Source organism: Nipponia nippon, unplaced genomic scaffold (genome assembly GCF_047370975.1).
Source record: "Nipponia nippon isolate SJK-2023a ecotype South Korea unplaced genomic scaffold, ASM4737097v1 scaffold_13, whole genome shotgun sequence".
NCBI lineage: Eukaryota > Metazoa > Chordata > Aves > Pelecaniformes > Threskiornithidae > Nipponia > Nipponia nippon.
The window spans coordinates 10,312,477-10,319,365 of record NW_028262324.1 but is presented as its reverse complement, the minus strand read 5'-3'; the positions used below and the strand labels follow the sequence as shown (position 1 = coordinate 10,319,365).

The 6,889-nt window shown below is 45.9% G+C and overlaps 1 long non-coding RNA gene across 1 annotated transcript; it reads right to left on the bottom strand.

The window, feature by feature from the left end:
• Nucleotides 1–284: 284 nt before the first annotated feature.
• LOC148056540 (uncharacterized) lies at nucleotides 285–6,582 on the bottom strand. The gene is made up of 4 exons (XR_015703111.1): nucleotides 6,560–6,582; nucleotides 6,346–6,389; nucleotides 1,130–1,179; nucleotides 285–1,006 (listed from the first exon to the last, which is right to left on the bottom strand). It is a non-coding gene; the product is annotated as an uncharacterized LOC148056540 (long non-coding RNA).
• Nucleotides 6,583–6,889: the final 307 nt, after the last annotated feature.

Sequence of the window (6,889 nt, the reverse complement as noted above, 5' to 3'; positions counted from 1 at the left end):
ATTTGTGGAACAGGGGTGATCCTTCATCTGTATTTCACAAAGCTGATAGAAATTTGGAAAATAATTGCCATGCTCCCTCTCTCCAGCCTGAGGGCTACACATAGAGAAAGCAGGGACTTGCACAGAAACCCAGAGTGGAGCGATGCTAGCAAGTTTGGTACATCAGCAGAATGGGGTCTACACTTTCCTAAGAAACACCTGCAGCACTACACATTTCCCTAACCTCTGGCTTCTTTCATCTGTTAAAAGCAACAAATGCATGGAGATAGTCCAGATCCAACATATACCCCTAGATCACAAGAACGTTGTGAAGTCTCGTGATAAATACAGAGAGCAACACTGATTTTGAAAGCAAACGTCAATTTTGCAGAGGATTGTGGTGGTTAGAGGAAAGGTCAGAGCACTACCAGAGGAGAAACATGACATTTTCTACCCAGCTGTCACATACTGGTCCCATTAAAGGGCCTTCCACCTTCTATTGGACACCCACTGACTGACAATTAACTCAAATATCTCCTGTGCACTGCACTTGAAACTCATCAGTGCTTTGTCATCATTTGTGAGCTTTCTCCCCAGTTTAAGCAAATATTGTACGGTAATCTGATTTACACTAAGTGCACAGAATGTTTAGCCATAAAATCCCCTGTGGCATTCAGGTATTTGACAAGCTGAAGTGTTTAAGGGTGTGCCTGGCATTTCTGTTTAGATATACAACTGTTTAATGAATCCAGTCTCAGAGAGAAACTTGGCCTCAGAGCCCTTTGGAACGGAGAAACTGCAAACAGGTTTCCCGAATCATAACCCCAAGCCCTTGGTTTGGGCAAGTGCCTGCATCACGTAACCCTTGAGATGAACCAGCCATGCTGTGTCTTGAAACCAGCTCAGTCCCCCAGTTCTGCTGCCTGAGGAGCTTCATCTTCTGCTTTCCAGATGAGTTTATCCATGGGGAGTTTTTCTCCATCTGTTCCCATGGCTCTGGTGCTTTCACTCAGGTCCTGCTCCTCTCCTGAGAGCAACCACACACTTGGTTTCCTGGACCAGCACCCCAGAGCTGACCATGAATGGCCAGCATCACCCCCCTTGACTCTGAGCAAGTCCTTACACCAGCATCCCAGATAGATAGCTGTACCTGGCTGGTCTGACTGCAGAGGTGCTCTGAGCTCATCAGGTCTTGACCATCTGTGAAGCAAAAGAGCACAAGAAGACTTTTAATGCTGGAGCTGCTGCTCAGAGCCCTGGGCAGCACACGCGCCTGCCCCGTCGGGAAACGGAGATCCTGACAGTTCATGCATCTTTAATGATGCTGCTCAGCAGAGTACACATTTGATAGCTGAAGGCATAAAAGCCTCACCAGGAGCAGGAGTGTTACAAGCCTTTGTCCGTCTTTCAGGGCCAGATCTAGTTTCTACAGTTGATGAAAGTCCCCCTGATAGTTTTAGCAGGCCTGGACTCAGGGCCTGAGCAGCTACATGCAAGGAAAGCTACAGCTCGGACATACAGCTGTGAGAATCAGGGACCGGAATATAGGGATTTAAATACAGATATTCCATGTTTAGGACTTTCTCCTCCATAACAAGGGTGGCTTTACCGGTCAGGTGCCCTGATAGCAATGTTGCTGTACAGACACAAGAGACTGTTGCAGCAGCACTCGGATAACCGGGGTTGTGTTCTCGGCAGTGTCTGAGTCCGGCCCGTCACACACATCCAGTGTTTCCAAATGAGGATGCAATGCCTTTGCTCTTTAAATCCATACATGAGCATTTAAATAATCAGCAATTTAGAACAGTGAGAACTAAGCAACACCAACAGACACATCAGGAGGCACCAGAAGCCCGTTATCAAAGTTACTTGACATTAGAAATACAGACTCAAGGTGAAGGTATCTAGCCTTAACTGTATATTCAGCATTACACAACTCACACAGCATTCAGTTACACCTGGATTTCTCTCCCCCCCCCCGCCCCGAGGCTATTGAGACCTGGTTTAACGATGTATTAAGACAACCTAGCAGAGCAGGAGAACATACACAGAACAAACTTTGTGCGTAAAGTCATGGGAACACAGAAGTCACTCCTGCCACAAACCTGGGTTTTATTTTGCAGCATCCCAGACTTTTCCCATTTTTACTGAGCTTTTAGCAAAGCAGATGAATGTTTTCTCCTTTCTTAATGCATTCAGCAGTCATTCCAGGCATCGCTCTGCATCTATTGCAGGTCAAGATTTTTCTAATTGCTTTCATATGTATTCCAGTTAACTAGCTTTGTTAATGTTACAGAATAAATGAAAGACCATCTTTCCATTGAGACCCTAACGAGTAAACAAAAATCAAGAGGACAACTATAACAAGAAAAGTGCTGATGACCAAGTACACTGTGCTACAGTATTTACAATGAGAAAAATTGTTTCTAATCAATATTAATTGGAAGTTTCCTGCTCTGAGAGCTTGAGTGTTTATTAGTGTCTGGTTCCCAGTTGTACCAGCTAGTCTGCTAACAGACATCACTATCCTACAGAGTTTGTCTTTCTAATGTATTTTGACCCAAGGATGAACTTACAGGAAAAATAAATACTAAGAAAAAAAGAAACAAAGAGCGAGATGGCTGTTTCGTGGATGAGTTTTGATCACATACTCTGCCATTTCCTAAGAAATAAAACTTACTTCCCAGTTCCAGTTCGAAGATTACTCACCTTACGTAAACAACTGCAATATAAACACCTATTTCAGTCTGAAAGCCTTAGAGGTGTTGACTCATTAGCAAGGACATAAACAGAGAGCTACCACACTGCTCGAGTTCCCAGGAAAACAGAAGTGTAGAAGGGAAGATGGCGTTATAGAAATATAAAAGGACATTGGGTAAAGTTATTACAAAGCACATGAGACATTTCTAAATTTTGATAACTGCTTAGCATGTAATTTCTCTTTTTCCTTTCTTTAATTCCACCCACAGGCAAAGGAATAAAGCCCTGATTTTTAAAATAATGCTCAGTGCAGAATCCCAGCAGAGTTAATCGTGTGAAGACTCAGCGCTGGCTACCAGCAGAACTTGAACTGGGGACTTGCAGCACTAAACATGTGCCGGGGGGCAAGGGGTCAGAGCCCAGCGGTACCTGGTTGCCCCCAGGGCTCTGCAAGCCTAACTAAACCACTCTACCCTAAACCCACTCATTTTCTAAGGGTTTTTGAGAAGGATTGATCATTCTGGAGGAGAAGGAAAGAAGGGGGAATTTGTGATGCTTAATCCGAGTAGTCTTAATTTCTTAAGGAGTTACAATATTTTCATACTCACAAAAGAAATACAATGCTGCAGATTCTCTGCTTAGAGTTTAGGAAGAACTCGGGACTGCTGTCTCCCTGGCTGGCTTACAGCAGGCTGGAGCATGGACAAGGTGTTCCTCAGTTAGATAAGATGCTTTGGCATCCACGTTAAGTTATTCCCAAGGGGCATTTGCAATGGTTAAAGTGAGAGACTTCTGGTCTGCCTTGTGCTGACAGACCTCTACATCCAGGTTTGCCAGCTTGGGATGAAGGTTCTCAAAAAACAGCCACTGAAGCCTTCAGGTATGGTGGATTAAACTACCCAGCTCTTCCTCAGAAGCCCCTACTCAGCATTTCAGGACGCTAAATAACATATAACACAAAAAGCTATAGCTAAGCTTCTTTGGTAAGGTCTTAAATTTTCTTGGTGATGGTGTTTTAGAGGCCTACGGAGGGGGAGGAATCAGTGAAGCCACCAGAAATACAGATTTATATCCCGTAAGTCTCACAGCTGTGGTGAGTATTCTCAGTAAAAACTATTTCCTTGGCTGTGCCTTAAATCACGCTCCAAGAAATAATTGTGATACCTGGACTACAGCAGTCTCATGTTAAAATACTGGTACCTTGTATCAAGGAGATATTCCTATCCCTGACCATGAAGCAGTGAAAAAAAAAAAAAATCTAAATCTGAAATAAAGTACAAAGAAGTAAGGCTTCCAAAAGCAATGAATATTGGTTTAAGCCTGCTCCCACAGATATCAACAGAAGCCTCATCTGGTTATCAGACTGAGCACTTACAAATCCCCTGGTAATACCCAGTCCTGAAATATCAACTCTGCTGAGGCAAGGGGCAAAATCTTGCCTTTTGCTGTATGTGGTAGGTTTTAAGTCCTCAGTCAGGGAGTGGAGGGGGGTGTGTGTGTGTATATAAAAACATGCATATACCCACAGAGTGTAACAGAAGTTTCAGGTTTGACTTTCTTTTTAAAAAAAAAAGTCACTATTTGCAGCTCTCATGAATGCACAGATATTGAGACTCGCTTTGGAAGCCAGGCTTTGGCACACCTCCCAGCTTGGTGGCATTGTGCCCCAGTACGTGGACAAAGCCCTGGAAGCCGCCTCACAGAGCCCAGCCCGAAGCTGGGGAGGTGTTGCGGTGCTCCCCTGGGAGTGCGGGGACTGCAGCGTGGAGGTGTGCTATTGTCTATTAAAAGGTCGAGGGAGGGATATAGAAAAATCGTCTCCTGCTTCTTTTTACTAATTCAAGCAGGCAGCTCTTGTTTCATTTCTTAAGACAAGAACTGGAGTTAATGGGTTGCTGTAAATTCCTTATTACTGGAAAGCTGATGCTTTCTCTGTCTCTGCTCGACATAGGCACGTAGCAGTATTGGAAGAGAAAAGTTGGTGTGGTTTCCTTTGGCTCTCACACATCTATGGCAAGTGGTACTATGGCCTGGGGGAGACCCAATTTAGAGATAACCAAGAGCTCTTGAAATAACATCGGACAGGTATGAGACCTGCCCCTGCCTGGAGGGGCTGCAGGGACACAGCAGTGAATCAGCAGAAAGCCCAGGTGAAGACACACTAGCAGTGTGTACCTGCTTGGCCCCATGCTTGCCCTGGGTCACAGCCTTATTTGCCCCCAACCATCTCAACTGGGTGCTACAGGAAACCTCTGTTTGCTGTGAATTTAAAAATAACCAAAAAGACTCCTGTTCAAGGCTCTAAGTGCTCTATTCACACAACAGAATGAACTCTCAGCATTAACCCCCTCAAGAACTCAGCCAACACCCTTCCACCTCTTCTCCACTGAAGGAATCATCCATTTCCCCTCCTTAAAGTCCAACCACCTGATGCCTTCCATGATGTGCCAAGAAGGCCACCAAATCAGATTTGTGAGTGTCATCAAAAACGCCCACGATCAGACACATCAGCGTAGATCAACCCAGCATCCAGAACCCAGGGCATCGCTAGGAGAAAAATAACTTGAACCATTCATTTGTGTCCTCCAGCGTCCCCCCTTCACATGCATTCACGCGAGACCACAGTCCCTTCCCTACAGCAGCGGTGGCCAGCACAGGCACTGCCAGGCTGTGGCTCAGCGAGTCCCCAGCAGAACTGGCAGGACCATAAAGGAAAGCCACCAGGTCGCTGGCACGTCTGACTAAACTTGTTCAACCTGCACACTCCGTTTCAGCCCAAGCCTCACCATACCCACACCACCGCTAACAGACAGGTCCCTGACCTCTGCCACCGCTTGGCACCAAGCCCGTGAGAAACAGGCACTGGTTTCATCAGTGCGTTCAGCAGCACTGCCGAAGGTGTTACAATAGAGATATTCATTCTCTACGGGTCCACCAGACTGTTGTCCACGCTGTGACAGACATGTCAAAGTGCAAGAGGAGAAAGCAAAGCTACAGCAACTCTCTGGCTCTTTTTTCTTCCATTTTATTACCCTTAGCCACCTCCAGCATTCAGTTCGGTCACGCACAGCTATGGCAACAGTGTGGGAGGGTTTCTGTGGGTGAAGGTCAACAGCCTCAGGAGCAAGAGAAGCAAAGCATCACACAGGAGACTCCATGTTACATATTATTTTCAGACGGCTGAGAGCTAGGGAAATAGTCAGTTGTTCTGATACTGGTGAGGCACTTCCCCTCCCTTCTCTTAGGAGCTACAGTAGGAAACACTGTCCGAGAGTCACCATTAAGCCTTCTCTTAATTCAAGAATTACAAGAACATGGGCTTAGGTCTATCTGCAGCTTCCTTGCTTGTTTTCTGTCTGGAAACATGGATCTTCTGTTTAGAGTGAATCTCCTTCAAGCAAACAGAGGGAGTCTGCCACCATTGCAGGGTTTCTGCAAGCAGCTCCGCTCAGCAGGAGGCAGAGGCCAGAGATGCCTGCCCAGCAAAAGCACCACCCAAATCCCATCCTGAGCAGCCACCCATCCCACAAAGTTTAAGCTAAGCAGGGATTTGAGCTAGGGGTTTAACAGGAGTTAGAGCACTCCTTGTGAGCACCTGGGGTGGGACATCCCCGGGGTTACCCCAGTACAGAAGGAAAAGCAACAAGTGACAAAGAAGGCTAGTACCTGGTTTGGATGAGGCAGCCTGTTTCCTACCTCCACAACAGCACCTATTAGCAAATACAAATCAACAGACCCAGAATTTCTTAAATTACATAGTTGAGAATAAAGCCCCTATGATATAAAGCTGTGGTTCTCAGCTGGACACCCCCCACACGCTCATTTTCCCCATGCTAAAACCCATCCCCCTGAGCTCACCGCCTGCCTGCCCACATCTCACCCACTGACTGACCCCACCACCAGGACCTCAAACCCACCACATCAGCTGGGCAGAATCACTTTTCTTCTGCAAGCATTAGAAATACTCCAATCAAACGTGCCATGTAATTACTGCAGTAATGCTATAAAGCACAGTGGAGGTGGTGAATAGTTTTTACTGCCTTTTTTAGTGGCAGGTGATTAGTTAAGTTGCAGGGTTTGGTTTTTTTTTTTTTTCTCCCTTCATCTTTCCCTCTTCTGTGAAAAATTCAATTTGCCTTAAGGCAGCATTGAGAGCTGATACTGACCTAATCCCTCGGCAGCCCAGACCTGACCTGCTGCAAATTTCCAC